General features: G+C 33.9%; 1 pseudogene; it reads right to left on the reverse strand.

Moving 5' to 3' along the window:
* Nucleotides 1-8,860: 8,860 nt before the first annotated feature.
* Nucleotides 8,861-9,559, reverse strand: LOC112820388 (proteasome subunit alpha type-2 pseudogene; annotated as a pseudogene).
* Nucleotides 9,560-18,662: the final 9,103 nt, after the last annotated feature.

Genomic DNA, 18,662 nt, shown 5'->3' on the forward strand with positions numbered 1-18,662 from the left:
ATCTTGCCATTTGCAACGACGTGGATGGAACTGGAGGGTATTATGCTAAGCAAAATAAATCAATCAGAGAAAGACATGTATCATATGATCTCACTAATATGAGAAATTCTTAATCTCAGGAAACAAACTGAGTGTTGCTGGAGTGGTGGGGGTGGGAAGGATGGGGTGGCTGGGTGACAGACATTAAGGAGAGTATGGAATTGTGTAAGACTGTTGAATTGCAGACCTTTACCTCTGAAACCAATAATACATTATATGTTAAAAAAAAAAAGAAGATAGTTGGAAGGGAGAAATGAAGGGGGGTAAATCGGTGGGGGAGATGAACCATGAGACACTATGGACTCTGAGAAACAAACTGAGGGTTCTAGAGGGGAGGAGGGTGAGGGGATGGGCTAGCCTGGTGATGGGTATTAAAGAGGGTACGTACTGAATGGAGCGCTGGGTGTTATACAGAAAAAATGAATCATGGAACACTACATCAAAAACTGATGATGTAATGTATGGTGATTAATGTAACATAATAAAATTTAAAAAAAAAGAAGTCCGTGTGACGACCAACTCAGAGATTGGAAGCCAAGGAAACCCAGTAACCACCATAAGCTGGAAGACATAAAGAGGGGTTCTCCCTCATACATTTCAGAGATGGTGTGACCTTGATAAAACCTTGATTTCGGTCTCCTGGCCTCCAGAACTGTAAATAAATTTGTTTAAAAAAAAAGAGTTAAAAACAAAAACACAAGATACAACAAGTGTTGGGTAGGATGTGGAGAAAAAGGAAACCTTATGCACTATTGATGAGAATGCAGACTGGTGCAAGACACTGTGGAAGATAGCATGGAGGTTCCTCAAAATATTAAAAATAGAACTACCATATGATCCAGTAATTCCACTACTCATGCTTACCCAAAGAAAATGAAAACACTGATTTGAAAAGATATACGCACCTTTGTGTTTATTGCAGCATTATTTACAATGGCCGAATTATGGAAGTAGCCCAAATGTCCACTGGTAGATGAATAGATAAAAAAGATGTGGTATGTATACAATGGAATGTTACTCAGTCATAAAAAAAGAATGAAATCTTGCCGTTTGCAACAATATGGATGGATCTAGAGAGTATTATGCTAAATGAAATAAGTCAGTCAGAGAAAGATGAATAGCATATGATTTCACTCATAATGTGGAATTTTAAAACAAATGAACAAAGGAAAAAGAGACAAACCAAAAAACAACTCTTAAACTATAGAGAACAAACATGGTTACCAAAGGGGAAGAGGGTGATGGATGGGTGAAATAGGGGAAGGGGATTAAGAGTACACTTACCATGATGAACCCTGAATAATGTATAAAATTGTTGAATCACTATATTGTACACCTGAAACTAATATAACATTGTACATCAACTGTACTGGAATTAATGTAAAAAAATAAAAAAAAATAAAAAAAAACCCAAAAAATCCTCCCAACGGAGAAAAAAATAATTTACTTAAGACACAAAATATTAGTACATGGACTTGAATGAAATATTTAATTCTGAAGATGAAAAGTAATGGATATCATTCAAAGAATATGTGTGTATAAATTTTTTAAAGATTTATTTTCAATGAAACAACTTACCTTTTCCATCTTTTTCAGAAATTAATCCCTTTTAAGATTTTCACAATCCTTAGTATAGATCTTTTTTCAAAAATCAATAAATCACCCATAAAATCCTGAGCTAGATATCTTTCTTTTTTGCATGGTATTTGTATTAGAGATATTAGTATTTTTCTCCATATCTTCCCAAAACTTCCACCAAAAATGATATTTGCTATAGAATTCCATTTTGTATGCTAATTAGAGGTTCCTTATAGAAACAAATATGAAAAGGAGAGTTTAGAGAGAGATTTTATCTATTAGGAAGTGCTAACGCTTAGGTCTAAGCTATTATTTTTAACCATTATTATTATCAATTAGCTTTCATATAAAAATGTTATTTGAGGTTATATTTACCATGACAGAAATTTTATTACTAATCTTTGATTTAAAAAATTTTAATATACTACTTCACAATTGCAGTGTGATTTTCAGTGGTTCTCAATATGTGAAACATGGACTAATAGCATTGCCTAGGAACCCATAAGAAATAAAAATTCTCGGACCCCATCCCAGATTGACTAATCAGAAACCTTGGAGATAAGGCCCCCAAATTTGTGTTTTAAGTCTTCCAGGTGATTTTGATGCCTATTAAAGTTCGAGATCCTCTGATCTATATACTATTTTTAGTTAATCCATGGATAGTTAATCCATAGTTAAATAATAGCAACAAAAAAGAATATTTGATTTATACAGTAAAGACTATTAGACTTTACTGAAGTTTTGTAAGAATTACTAAATATGCCAGGTATTTGCTGCCCTGAGATAAACCATTAAGAATTTGTGGTATGTGGCAGTAGCCTATAAGGGCTGCTATTTCTTTTCCAAAGCTTTATGCTTAGGTGAGTAATTCAGTTTACAAACAAACAAACAAACAAAAAAAAACCTAAAAAAATAGTTTAGAAACTTTTCAGAAATAGTCCTCAACCCTCTATATTATCATGAAAAATAGAAAATCTTCATTCTTTTAGTAGTTACTTTAATTATCTGCTTTACCTCAAGCAGGGATTCCAAACTCAAATACCATCATGGGCCAGGCTGGTAACTTGACTGAGCTGTCAGGTGGAATCTTCATTTCTGTACAGAAAATTGTTTTCATCCAGTTATATTGAAATATGCAGGCTTTTCAGTTTATTCATTTTTTCACTTTTGACAGAGACATGGGAACAAATACAACCCGTGCCTTTTGATACTAGGAAAACAGCAATAAAGCACAATGACTATGAACATCTCAGTATTAGGAAGGTAATAGAGGTAGAAATTGTGACAACTTAAATACTGTCTTGTCTTAATGGTAGGAAGGGAACCCAGTAGGTGGGAGGGAGTTTCTCCTTAATACCTGCCATTTGTAGCCATGTGTGAATGTTCAGTTAACAGTATTTTAGCTCCTACTCTCTCCACAAAGAGAAGCTAGAAATGAAAATTTTCATCTAAAATTTCTTTAAAAAATTTTGTTTGTATGATAAGAACAATTAATATTGGATTTGCTCTGTTAACAAATTTTTAAGTGCACAATACCATATTGTTCACTACAGGCACAGTGTTGGACAGCGTATTTTTTGAACTTGCATATCTGAAAATTCCCTCCATACCCATCGAATAACCAACCACTCTCTGTTCCCCTCCTCCAGCGACAGGTGGCCACCATTTCCTCTTCTGTTCCTATGAGTTTGATCTTATTTAAGTGGAATCATGCAGTATACCTCCTTTTGTGACTGGGTTATTTCACGTAGCATAATATCGTCCGGGTTCATCCATCCCCCACGTTGATGCACATGGCAAGATTTTCTTTTTCTAAGGCTGAATAACGTTCCATTATATGTATTATACCTCTTTTTCTTTATCCATTTATTTGTTGATAGATATTTGTGTTGTTTCCATATCTTGGCTATTATAGATAAGCTACAATACACATAGAAGTATGTATATCAAGAATTTTGGATATATACCCATAAGTGAGATTGCTTTATTATACAGTAATTCTATTTTTTTTTTGACATGAGAAATTTTTTTTAAATTTTTTACTGTTATGTTAATCACCATATATTACATCATTAGTTTTTGATGTAGTGTTCCATGATTCATTGTTTGTTCATAACACCCAGTGCTCCATGCAGAATATTTTTTAATGTTAAATTGGCGCAATAGGACCCACAGTCTCTGGCATTTGGTAAACTGTATGTGGAGAGTCGTTTTCAGGTAGAAAGTGAACATATCATCTTCTTATTTGTCTTGGAGAAAAAATATAGATATAGAAGTTTGAAGAGTTTTTCCATTATATACACATGTATATAATATACATATTATATATACATATATATACATATTATATACTTATACATGCAATATATATTTATATATTATATATTTATGAATCAGAATTATCTGATATCTCTAATTGGACAAAAATAAGGGAGCTTTTTATCCTAGCATGTTAATCTTCTCTTGTTTTTTTTTTTCCTGCTGATTTTAGAAGTGATATCACCTTCCTTAGGATCACTAGAAAACCATTTTAGATAATATCTAATTATGCTCTAAAAGCTTCAAGGTGGTACTCAAAAATAATTTACTTAAGGTAGCTTAATAATGGAAAGTTTCTTCAAAATCTTTTTCTTTGTCTTATATCCCTATACTCTATTCCCATTTCTCTTCCCATTTTAGATATCCATTCTAACATGTTTAATGATTTCCTTTCTGTTTATATGTTCTTCCTAAATAGGTATCATTGATTTATATGCATATACTTTAAATTCATATAAAAGTAATTAGGTTGTATAAAAAAAAACTTCTGCCCTGTAAATTACTATGTAATCTCCAAATGTGTCTATAAAGTGACAAACTGCAGTTATTTAAACAAAGAAGATTTCCACCTTATTGAGGTGCACTGAAACTTAACAATTTTTATAAGATTTTGATGGCTTTCAATAAATTTATGATTTTTAAAGAAAATTTTAATTTTTTCCTTAATTTTCCCTTTCTTCAAAGAAGCAAGATATTTGAGTAGGACCCAAATTTTTAAAAATGAACCATTTTGCAATTTCTTCCCATTGATTTTAGGGTGAACATGTCTAGACTTTTAAATGTGTTAAATACATAAATTGAGAATAAAAAATTAACATTAGGTATTTTTTTCCTTTGAAGTTTCACAAAATAGGCCATTCAGATATTTGGAACTATGTACTAAAATGGCAGGTAACAGTGTAAAACTAAAGTGGAATTTAAATTTAGTGTTTTCTTGCCCTTAATTATTAAGCTTATTTCACTCATTCATTTCATAAGTGCTAATGCATCAACATAAAAACAGATGTATTCTCAGACCATGCTGCATAATGGATAGTTACTATTCTGGAGATATAACAAAAGATATCCCCTGTGTTCTTACACGAACATTTCTCTCAGTGAAAACACATTTTCTGTCTTTAGTATTCCATTTCTTGACTGTCATTTTTTTGCATCTTTTCCTCTTCTGATTCTAAAATACTCTGTCAATCTTGGATTCCCAAAATAGAACATGATCTTCTAGATATGGAAAGGAGTGTAGTAAAAAAAGGGAAAATGAAGCACATTCTGAAATAAGCAAGGCAATATTGAAACATAAAATTGTAGAATTCGTTCACTTTTGAATATGTATGTAAATGTACTGGCTAAGTTAGTATAAGATATAATTCTGTATGATTTAGTTGGCTTTATCTCAGGAATGTAAGGATGGTTTAACATCTGTCTCGTAAATCATATCAATAAACAGAACAAAATTATCTTGGTTGTTACTAATGATCATTAGAGAAAATTAAACATACATTCCTGAAAAACAAGCAAACATATTGAACTCCCTTTAGAAGAATTTTTTTTAAGGTTTGTAAGTAGTTTCTGTATTAAATCAAATGAAAACATCAAATATAACAGTGAAACACAAGAGATATTTCCACTAACAGAAGAACTAAAATAAAGATCCCTACTATTGACATGTTATATACCATTGATTTGAAAACACTAACCTGTATGGTGAGACAAGGATATTAATTAGTAAGCATACTGTAAGGGAGTTAAAATATCATTAATTGTGATGATATAATTAGCTTCAGAGTGATTTTCTTCCAGATGAACACACCCTTTCTCAAGTGTGTTTCTGAGATAATGGCAAGTAAAAGAATGATTCATGAAGAAATGTAAGCACATGATTTTAACCACTGATTTGGCCAATTCTGGTGGAAAAAATAATTTGATACTATGCCCGTGGTCACTTTAAATATTCTTTATCTTCTTTTGCTCATAGTCTCACTCACTTTGAGAAACCAATTATTTCTAGATTCCTCCCCAAACTCTCCCTAACAGTGGATCTGACTAGATTGAATGTGGCTCTGTTTCCATTTATATTCATTACTGTCCAGGGTTAGTGAATGGGATATTGTAAGGAAGCTGTGAGTGAGCATAGGCATCTCAGCTTTAACTAAAAACTTAACCCATGTGTTATGCACAAACAATGAATCATGGAACGCTACATCAAAAACGAATGATGTAATGTATGGTGATTAACATAACATAACAATAAAAAATTAAAAAAAACAAAAAAAAAAACAAAAAAACTTAACCCATGGTCATATCTCTCTGTACCCTCGGTTTTTCTTATTCTTGTGTTCAAATAATGTATGCTACTGTCATATTCTGAAAGCTTCTCCCTGTTTTGTTTTTCCTCAACATCTTGGTAGTATGCACACATCCCTGGATCTCACAGATTTTACATTCTTTTTCCTCGGCCTTCTCCTCAGAGTTTTCCATTTACCTTTCAAAGAGATTGCTGTTTAGATTAATATTGCTTAATCAACAACAAAAAGCCTCAATATACTATGTTATTTACTTCCTTCAAGTCAATTAACTTCACATTACATTTCCTATTCTTGTAGCTTGATATTTCCCTTTTATTTATTTATTTATTTATTTTAAAGATTTTATTTATTTGACAGAGATAGCGAGAGCAGGAACATAAGCAGGGGGAGTGGGAGAGGGAGAAGCAGGCTTCCCACTGAGCAGGGAGCCCGATGCGGGGCTTGATCCCAGTACCCTGGGATCATGACCTGATCCGAAGGCAGATGCTTAATGACTGAACCACCCAGGCACTTTGATATTTCCCTTGTAATATCATGGTGTTGTACAGAATGAATAAAGTTATGACTTGATAAAAACACTTAATACATCTCTAGACAATGTGAAATGGAAACCTCACTCTTTTTTCTAAAAGTGTGAAAAGAAAAAGAATACTTTTTAATGTCTTTCCTGTCACAAACCACTGTTTTTAGTTGACATTGTAAACATATTATAAGATATTTTGCTTATTTGTCTAAAAATCTTGCTGAAATGTATTAAGTAGACTTTCTGTCCCCTTCTCTGGAGGGCAGAAAGTGGGGGAGATGGTTAAAGGTGGCCAAAGGATACCAACTTCTAGTTATAAGATGAATAAATTCTGGGGATGTAATGTATAGCATGGTGTCTATAGTCAAAACTGAATTGTATATTTGAAAGTTACTCAGAGAGTAGATTTTAAAAGTTCTCAACACACACAAACACACACACACACACACACAGACTGTAACTATGAGAGGTGATGGATGTGTTAACTAAACTTATCAATAATTATTTTGCAATACATAAATATAAAAATCACTGTGTTTTACACCTTAAACTTACACAACATATCAATTATATCTCAATAAAACTGGAAAAAAATGTTTAAGTAGGTTAACATGGTAAGCAATGGAAATAAGTAACATCACATTTAAGAATTCTTTCATGTAGAGATCAAAGACTAATACAGTCATACTATTTGCAAATAATAGTGTTTTAAATGAAATTTCAATCTGAAATGATAAGTCTCTGGTCTTTCTAATAATTCTGTGGTTTCTTCTGTCTTGACAAACTACTATCTTCATCTTATTATGGTATTTGATTGAAAGCAACAAAATGTAGATACTGAATTATCTTGCTGTCCACAGATGCTTTTATATATCTGAGAGAATGGAGAGAGATAAATATAAGAAATGGAATATTCAGTCAGTGTCAGAAGATAGAACAGTTTTGAAAAAGCAAAGAGTTGTAAGAGGATGAGAATTTGAACAAATGGGACCCACAGGGTCAAATGATCCAGGAGAAATCAGAAAGACTTATGTTTTGCCAATAGGTGATAAATAGTGGCCCCAAATGAAAAGTTTCTTAAGAGTGGTAGGAACAGAAAACAATTGCAAGTGGTTAAGGAATAACTACATGATGAAAATATAGTGACCACACTTTCATATCAATATGGGTTTTTAAAAAATTTTATTACAAGAACAATTATGCTATAAAATATGCAAACAATGCTGGAGTCTAGAACGATATTTTTGGCAAGCCCATCCACAAGCAATAGCCACTGTTACCAGTGGATGTATGGTAGTTCTCACTTTAAAAATATGTAACTTTGGGGTGCCTGGGTGGCTTAGTCAGTTAAGCATCCAACTCTTGATTTTGGCTTGGGTCATGATCTCAGGGTTGTGAGATCAGTGGTTCTTAAGATTTTCTCTCTCTTTCTGCCCCTGCCCCACCATTTGTACATGCTCTCTCTCTCTCTCTAGAAAGAAAGAAAGAAAGAAAAAAAAGTACATAATTCAAAACATTGTACATACAGTACATTTGTGTAATGATGCAGTGAAGGAAATAGAGAAAAAATTAGCCTTAAAAATATCCATGTCATTAAAAGATTTTTTTTTTTTTTAGCATGGAGTGAAGAGTGAAATAGATAGAGGTGGGAACAGTTGATGGATCAAGTTCCAGAAGAAAACTATTAGAGATAGAAATCAGAAGGAAGAATGCTTCATTTCTAAGCAAGAAGAGAAGGAAAAAATGGATTTTAGAGGTAAGTGTATTAAGGAGAAGAAGGGAGCAATAGAGAGTAGCTTGCCAATTGAGATAAAATGCTACATAAAAATAATATTGGATTTGATAAGATACACAAACACATACACGGTTTCCTACATTCTGAGTTTAGTCATAGATTTCAGACAAGTGGTATCATTATGTTCTTGGCAGAAATGTTCACAGTTCAAGTTTGTTGGACTCTAGGACTCTATGACTATGGACTCTAAGGACTCTAAAATCTACTGGAAGGAGAGAGAGAGAGAAAGAGAGGAAAGTGTTGAGAGGAAGAGAGTTTTCTCTGTATATAGAGTAGTGCTTTCGGTCCTTTTTTGGGGGGTTTAACAGTTTATTATGATTTATAAGTGTCATTTTAAAAACATCAGTCCATTAAAACATGTAGAAATAAGTATGCAAAAAGTCTGCAAAACAAAACATACTTTAAACATGTTTAAGTAGAGGGATTATCTGAACTTCCAGATTTTTCAGTCACTTAGTTATTATGCTATGGCCGCCAAGTAATCCTTAACTTCAGTCGGAGTGAGCCTCCTGAATCTGGCTTCATTGCAGATTCCAACCTCTATGTTGTCCTCTGTCATTGCCCTTCAAAGCTTTCCTTTAGGGTTAATATGGCTGTATGAATGGCATCTTCAAGTTCCAGGTCTTCATTATATCTTTTCTTGAGGAAAGTCTTCCCATTCACATAGTTCTTTCCCATTGCTGTAGCTTTCCAGGCAAGGTAAGCTCCAGATGGATCTGACTGAAATAAATATGGTTGCCCCTCATTCCAACCACAAATTAGTAGGGAAACTCCAAATGGACGAACACCACCTGACTGAGTATATTCTTGCATCACTGAAGCTACTCTCTGTACCAGCTGAGCTGTGGAAATGGGTTCTTGGTAAACGAGATAGTATTGCTGAGCTAGTTTTCGAGCTCTGTGCATGAGCACTCTGTAATCTGGGCCCATGCCACTATACACTTTCAGTCTTTTTAAACACTGGGTTTCTATGAAATATCTCCTGTGAAAGAAGGTATTCATCTCTAAAAGTGACTGGATAACTATTGTTCATTGTTCTTCGTTAATAGGTTCCAGAAAGATGACCAGGAGCTGATAGTTTATTCAAAGGATGAGAAAAAAAAACCCTAATATAATAATATAGAACTATCATAAAGGTCCAGATACGTTATTACTGATGGTTCTTCTGATATTTGTAGGTCTGAAGTAATATGAAATGGAGTCTTAGAGAAAAATATCTAGAACCCACTCAAGGAGGACTGTTATCTCCTCTTATTAGCGGTTAAAGGAGGGAAACCAAGGGGAGATCTTAAAGATGATGGATCTTTGGTGCATTGTCATGGCATTAGCAACGAGTGTACTTCTTATCTAATAGGGAGAAATAGCTCAGTTCTGCTGGCTCACAGTTGACTCCCTACAAAGAACTCCATTAAGCCAGTGGTCAATCAAGGCCAGAACTGTGATCAGCTGCACAGGTATTGCCTGTGGTATCTGTGAAAGGATTCAGCATCTCACTATACCATTGTTTTATGCTCAGATTAGGATCTCTTTGAATAACTGAATTTGATCATTCAGGACCTGAAGTGGAAATTTTAATCTTGCTGGATCTAGCCTGAAAGTTTTGTGTGTCTCACAAAATATATTTCAAACATGTGAATTAGCAACATTTGAAAGTCAAGAAATTCACAGTAAGTCTAGATTTCTTTCTTCTTATGAAAAAAAATGGCAAAATACTGTAGCATCAGACCTTCTTCCTACATGGCAGGCATCAACTGTAGGTGGTAAGTTGTTCTTAATGGACTGACCCTGCAGACTTTGGAGACAGTGACCTCTGACTTTGCCAGTGGCCCTAGTTGTATTTTTGTTCCTGAGACAGAAGTAAATTGAATGTGAATGTGACTGACCACTCTTCTACCCAGGCAATCTCCCCCAAGAGTTTTCCTTGGGCAATTCTGTTCTTAGGAACAATTCTTAGTATGAAAATGTTATGATTTGAAGTGCTTACGTATGCTTCACTGAGAGAATCAGGAAGTAGATGGTTTGAGTTGTCTTCTGGATTTCATTTTTTTTTTCCTTCTTGCTTCTATAGTAGACAATCATCCCTTAAATAGCATTGTTGTGATTATGGCTTGATTGTTTTTAATAATTGTATCTCAAGACAGATGCAGTAAGAAAATAGTGTGAAATCTACTTGTAATGAAGTGTTACTGTTCTGTGCTGGTAGCCTGAAACTTTGAGAACATTTGTTACCCAGAGATATATTAAAACTGAAACCCCCATAGAAACTAGAAACAGAGAATGGAGTAGCAATAAAAAGTCCTAGTTATATGAGGCCTTTATTTAGAAGAATTTATGAAGATCAATTTTATTTAGCATTGTGGCATTGGAGTTTCCTGCAAGAGTTCTTCAGGAGAAGGGTGTTAAGGTAGGAATAAAGCCGTTAAGCAATTAATCTTAAACAGCCCTGTGGGACAGCTGTCAGAAAATCTAATTAATCTGGCCTGAGTCCAAATATTAGGGTATATGAAATTTAGACTAAATCTCCAGCCACAAATTATATTGACAGATTTAACCAGCTGAATACGCTTCATCAAAAACACTCAAATCACCTTTCAAGTCATTTACTAAAGAGTTCCAAAGTTTTTTGAATGGAAATGGGGAAACAAAGTTGATAATACTAACAGCAAGTATTTACTTAATAATGTGTTAAGCATTTTGCACATGTATCTCATTTAATAGTAGCAACCACTCAATGATAGAAGCTCTCAAATTATGCCCATTTGAAAGATGAGAAGCCAAAGTATAGAAAAATTAATAAATTGTCTGAAGTCATGTGGATAGTCAGAAAGAGAGAAATCTGAGATTCAAACTTTCCTGCATGCCTTACTATTCCCTATGTATAAGGGAAAAGTGGGGATTACTTAAACATACTACTATGGTCATCAACGGATTCTATTTTAGTGAGTTAAACAGATTTTTATTTTCCTACTCTGTGATGGTCCCTAAGGCATTTATAGTCTAGTAAAATTACTCAGAGACCCATTGTTAGCCCTCCAAATTTGACCATTTTATTCTCTGATTCAACATTTTCTGTTTTCTTTCTGTTTTACTAATGATTTGAAGTTGCTTATCAGATGTGACAAAATTTCAATGATGAAGCTCTTTCTCTAGGAAAACATAGATCTCTGCATGCAAAAGTCTCTTAATCTTAAATAGTCTAGTTGATTCTTATAGCAATAATAATAATGATAACACTGGCAAAAACATCATCAGCAAACATTTCTTAAACACTTATTACATGCCAGTACAAAGCCTAGGGATTATATATCATCAAATCTTCTATATTAAAATAAAAATTGCCCCCTGCCAAATAATATTCATTCATCCTTAAGAACTATTTTTTTTTCGTGCTCGCTTCGGCAGCACATATACTAAAATTGGAAGAACTATTTTTTTTCTTTTTTTAAATTTTTTATTGTTATGTTAATCACCATACATTACATCATTAGTTTTTGATGTAGTGTTCCATGATTCATTGTTTGTTCATAACACCCAGTGCTCCACGCAGAATGTGCCCTCTTTAATACCCATCACCAGGCTAACCCATCCCCCCACCCTCATCCTTAAGAAGTATTTAATGCCATCTACATTCAGAGCAATATATGGAAAATGCAGTCTTCCCCATAGGTTTCTTGTGGAAATTTTGTGATAAAATATAAATGAACATAAAAACAATAAATTCAGGAGAAGACAATGAATTTACAAGCTTTGAAATAAGATGAGCCTGGAGTAGGGTTGCAAGAATAAGGAAATAAAAATGTAAGACATATTGTTAAATTTGAATTTCAGATAAAGGACAGTTTTGTTTTTAGCATGAGAATATTCCAATTATTGTGTGTCCTTCCCTAGGTGTGTGACAGTGGACAATTTCTCTAAGTTTCTCTTTATCCATTTGTGAAGATTTAGAATTTCTCTAAGTTTCTATTTATCCAGTTGTGACGATTAGAATTCAATGGCATAAGGTACGTAGCACTATGTCTGCCTCCAAGTAGGTTACGAATAACCAGTTGATTTCAAACATTTGAAGTATGAGGTCCCTAAAGCATGTGAAGTTATTTTTTCCACATGACTTCTAGCCATTAGCCTTTTAGTAGCTAACAACCAGTCTATGATTGTGGGGAATTGAAGATCTAGACACTGAGTTCTAAAATTAAGCATTTTGATATCATAATACCCAAACTCTTACTTTATGGATAAAAAAGAAACAGGAAATCAAATAAGCCTACAGCCAGGATTAGTACATAAACCTCTTCAATATCCATTAAGAGTTCTTTGCAATGCAGCAACTTGTCTTACAGGAAGTACTGTTGAAAAACAGTTAATTCAGTAGATTTATGCAAGGATATACACACACACACACACAGTCTCTCTCTCTCTCACACACACACACACATGCACACACGTGTTGGGTAGGCACAGCAAAATTCCAAATCTCCTTTTATAACTTGAATAATATTTTGTTCTATCATGCAGACACAGCCTATGGTGGTATTTACCACAGCCTATGGTATTTACCTAACTACAGTTGAGTTAATAAACACTAGTATATTTAATCATTGCTAATAAAATGCTCTTCAAGTATGGGTTTTCATCGCTAACCACCATCATCCAGAATGTGAAAATGTGATGCATTTTGTATACTTGCTCAGCAAGCTTTTAAGTAACTTTGACTTCTCACCCTAGTAGTAAAAAATAACTTACCTCATAGCACTGACTTAAGTTCTTCTTGATAATTTATTTTTATCCTAACAAATGCTAAGGTCTTTTCTAATCAATGATGAGCATCTCACTTTTGCTGACACTGAGCTCTTCAACAGGCACTTTGCAAAGTGAGGCTCATTTGCATTCAACTAGTCATCACTCTGCAAGGTGTAATTTGCGTTTCTGATCATGAGTATAATTTTCCATTAACTTTGTTGCAACATAGAACATAAGTACTGATATTACTTTAACTCTAATCTATTATTTTTAATATACGACATCATTTTAAAAAATCAATCCAAATTTCTGTCTCAGGCTTATGAGCTGTTATTTTTGCAGACATTCAATTCTATTGTTTACTAGCTAAAGAGTTAAAATAACTTATTCTCAAATCAGACAGACCTGTGTTTATATTTCAGTCCTGATACTAAAATGTATTACATTAGGCAAGCAACTTAAGTACTCTGGACTTCAGATTTCTTATTTATGAAATGAGCACACTAACAACAGTCATGGCATAGGGATTGGGTGAGGATATAATGAAACAATGCATGGAAAGTACTTTACCTGGTGATGGACGCAGATAATACCAAATGTAGTCAATATTTGTTTTCTCTTTTTTCAGCTATCATCATTGTTCTTTTAATTTTTCTCTTATTTTCTTGATTATTCCATCACTACTTTTAGTTATTTTCACATTTTACATTAAAGACGATTATTTTATGAAAATATATGTGAATCTTGGAAGCGGTCAGGGGACTTTGGCAGAAGAATCAGGTAATAGTACTCCCTTAGTGGAGGGGAGTTTGTGGAGGAAAAGAAAAACAACAATGGAACACAGTGCTATGATCATCCCCCAAAATTGTGCCATTTCCTTTGACACTTTTGTGGCATACTTACTGATAATTGACAAACTGATATATTTTAGTTTGCACATGATTAGGAATTAAAAAAATAGGCTGGCTTAGGTGTGATGACACTTAGTGGTTTTGTTCTAGGCCCATAGTTCTGCTGCTAAGCATGGAAAAAGATGGCTATTGGAGGCTGGTATTAGTCATTAGGATGGTCAAAAAGAAAGCACAGAAACTCTCATATGAAGAAATGTGAATGGATTTCAAGTTTAGAAGACATCTAAGTGGACTTCAGAGAAGGTGCTTGACTTGGAAATAGAATTAATTGAGGTCACTTTGAGGTGCATCAATCTAGAAGAAATTTGCTTTCAGGGACCTGAATCTTGATAATTAACACTCTTGATGGAAAAAAAGCCTCATTGCAATGAAAGCAGGCTAGACTCAATTATTTTGTCAGTTCTGTAGTAGGTAAGATTTGAGAATACATTTCAGAAAGAACTGTTTCCCATTTTTTCTTGCTTTCCATCCATTATAACATATATGACTTAGGCAATCAAACAAAACAAAAATAACAAGTTTTTTTGTAAAAAATCGATATAAATATGCATACAGGTTTATGTAGGGAAACTTAGAAGTTATTATTATGTAAGATTATGAATGAGATCATTAGGAGCACAGAGTTTTAATCTGGGGCCACCACTTAGCAGCTGTGTGAATTTGACTATGTTTTTGACTCTTCTGTACCACAGTTCATCATCTGTAACATGGAGATAATTATATTACCTACTGCATAGAATTGCTGATAGGATGAAGTGAGTTAATACATATAATATAGCTGAACAGAACCCAAGTGCAATGTAATTATTTAATTTTAGCTATTATATTACTGACTGAAATGGTGCAAGCCATTTCTTATATTGCCAATTTTTTTATTATGCCTTGATATGACATGTACTTATGTATTTTTAAATTCCCTAAATATATTATTTATTCCAATGACTAGAAAAGAGAACATAGCAGACAGAGGTTCAGATGGGTTGGTTGGATTAGTAAAGAGCCATTTGAATGTTATAATTTGAATCATATCCAGGAAGGAAAATTTATTTATTTTTTTTATATAATGTGCTTCTTACATATACTCCTATTAATAAAACAATCTATTTTTTTTTGAGATTTGTGAGGTTTGTCAAAATGAATCTCTTCTTCTGGTTTGCTGACTAGGTCTCAAGAATTGGAAATAATTTTAAAGTATGTGACTGACAAGTTTTGAGCCATGTCATCATGACAACCGAACTAAGCAATATATCATTGTGATGAAGATGGCAGAGGAGGTACCAGGAGGGTGGGGTAGCAGAAACAAACAGAAAACAATGGTCTATGCTGAGATGATCAAATAACTCCAATTATCATTGACACTGATTTAAGGCCAAATTTACTCCCAAAATGCAGCATGCATTTTTTACATAATCATACAAATAATCCATTTACATACAGTGACCTTGTGATGGAAATATATTTAAAATCTGCAACAAAAACACGTCCTTACTTGTCATTTCATAGTTTAATTTGCAGATGAATAGTAACATACATTTAAAAAGTTGGTGCTTCCTCCTTGTTATGCCACTATTTGCAAATAATAATAATAATTATCATGGCAATACTTATTGAGCAGTTACCGTGTGCTAAGTGCCATCCTAAATCTCACCTGTTTTTACGCTTTTAAATTTCCCAGTAATGCTATCAAGTGTACATTTTTAGTGCCTTCAGTTATTATTTTTAGGGAACTATGGCTTAAATTAGTTACTTGCCCAATGTCACCCAGCTAATACTTGGCAGATCACGACTGAACCCAGGTCTTGATTCTCAACCTCTATGTAGTACTGCCAGAAATAGTATGATGGATGGTGAAAGTTGGCCCAGAGCTCAAGGGCCATCTAGTAGTTCTCAGAATATGGGATGTCAAGCCTGACCATATAAAATAGCTTTAAGTGGTTTATGAAATCGGCATCAAATGATATTAAAGATGAGGAAGTTATTCCCTGTTTAATTCTTTTTTTTCCTTAACTTATTTCATTTAAATTCAATTAGTTAACATATAATGTATCATTAGTTTCAGATGTAGAGTTCAGTAATTTATCAGTTGCTTTTAATACCCAGTGCTCATTACATCATGTGCCTTCCTTAATGCCCATCACCCTGTTACCCCATCCCTCCACTCACCTCCCCACTCCCTGCTCAATTCTTGCTCAACCAGAATTATCCTGAGAAAGCATTAGTCTGGTGATTGTTGCTCTAACTCCCTTGAACATGAGATAATTTTTATTTTTTAGAGTGGTCCTTATAATTCATGGTCTTCAGCATCAGGTAACCAACAATGTCTAGATGGAATCAAGCAATATTTAGTTTGTTGTTGATGTATTTTCATATATTGTTTAGTTTGTTGCTGGTTTATTTTCTTTTTTTCAAGAAAGATTTTATTTATTTACTTGAGAAAGAGAGAGAGAGCACTAGCAGGGGGAGAGGGAGATGCAGGCTTCCTGCTGAACCGGGAGCCTGATGGGGCTTGATCCCAGGGTCCTGGGATCATGACCTGAGCCAAAGGCAGATGCTTAACCAACTGAGCCACCCAGGTGCCCTGGTGTATTTTCTATCAATAGAAAAAAATTTCATTTGTAGAACTGATATAAAATGAAATTCACTTATGTAAGTAAAGGGATAGTGTAAGTTACATTTGAGTGTAGTAATATCCTAATAGAAGTATGAAAACATGTAAAACTTGGAAAAGTTTGCATTTCAAACAGTTTCTGAAATTTTCATACAGCTTTGAGTTTAAATTCTGCCACTCAGCCCAACAACCACACCTACCCCCTGCCACACTGCCCTATCATTGTGTTTTACTGTATAAACCTCAGGAAATCATTTATGTCTTAGGATTCACACCTGAAAAATGGGATATGAGAATACAAATCTTATAGGATTCTTGTCTTATTAAATGTCTAAATATATGTGTAGTGCTTAGTTCAGTGGTAGATATCTTATAGTAGTCATCTGTAGATGGACCGTTAATATTATTTGCCAGCTTTTCATTCTCTTTCTTTTTTTCCATATCTCATATTGGTTATCTCTGTATCAAAAGTTAAATGTCACATTAAGTGAACTTAGAACCAGAAAAAGCTTAACTCTCTGAAACCAACCCCCATCTCTGAGTAAAGTTAGGTTTTGTCTAAAATGAGAATACAATTTATAGTAACAGTTATTGTAGTACCAAAATTTTAAACAGATGAAGTACTCAAATTAATATTAAACAATTATTTAGCATTTTTCTTACCATATCTATTTTTTCTTTTTCTTTTTTCTTCTTTCCTTTTCTTTTTCCTTTTTTCCCCTTCCTTCCTCCCTCCCTCCCTCCCTCCCTCCCTTTCTTCCTTCCTTCCTTCCTACCACAAGTCAGTCTAATTATGCATGGTCATATATAACCTGAACCATAAGGCTAATCAGAATGTGACAGCCCTGTCATCAAGTATAATAAGGGTCAAGAAATTAAGGTTTCTTATAGATACTTCTTATAAGAGATATTCTGGAATTCACTGAAAAAAACTGAATGGTGATGAGCTATCATTTTATGGTATTAGTAACATCAAGTGGCAGAATAGCTTTTCTCTTCTGCTTCTGATGGGATGAAATCTGGTTGATGGAAACAAATGTTTGAATTCCACAGAGACCTAAAATTAATACTTTTTTTCTGGTTACAGGGCCTTTGCATGTGAACATATATCTGACTGGAATAAGTTATAACCCCACCTAGATTTTTTTCTTTTACTTTACATTCGTGCTTCTTATTGTACTTATGAATTACCTCATATCTGGAGACTTTGTTCAAAGGCAGACTCTGATTTAGTAAGTCTGGAATATGCCCTGGGATTTTGGATTTCATAGAAGCTTCTAAGTAGTGTAGATGTTGATCCACAGACCATATTTTGACAGGCAGGCATTTTATCACCTCCTTAGAAAGACCTTCCATGCTCTTGCCATTTAAAGTAATTCTCTTCCTAATATTATTTTGCTTGTTTATGATTTGCTTGTCTGTCATTTCTAGATTATAAACTTCACAAGGTTGGTGACCATGTTACGTTGCTCATGATATCTCTAGTACCTGACACCTTGTAGTTGCCTACAAAACAGATAAAGAAATAAATGAAGTTACTTCTAGATTGTTTCAGTGTGTCACAGTATCTAGATCAGCAATTCTCAGATTTTAGCATGCATCACAAACCCGCATGGGCTTGCTAAAATGCAGATTGCTGAACTCCCCCATGCAGTTTCTGACTCAATAGGTCTAGAGTGGTACCTGAGAATCTGCAGTTCTAAGTTTGCAGGTGTGGCTGAGGATGCTGGTCCAGAAACTGCACTTTGAGAACTGACCTATAATAAATGAACTTAATAGTAATTGCTCTCAAAAGATGATGCTGGAATGCTGATTCCATCTCTGAGGAAATATTCAAGCCATCTAATTT

Source organism: Callorhinus ursinus, unplaced genomic scaffold, assembly GCF_003265705.2.
Source record: "Callorhinus ursinus isolate GAN/ISIS: 27379988/994484 unplaced genomic scaffold, GSC_fseal_2.0 scaffold3, whole genome shotgun sequence".
NCBI lineage: Eukaryota > Metazoa > Chordata > Mammalia > Carnivora > Otariidae > Callorhinus > Callorhinus ursinus.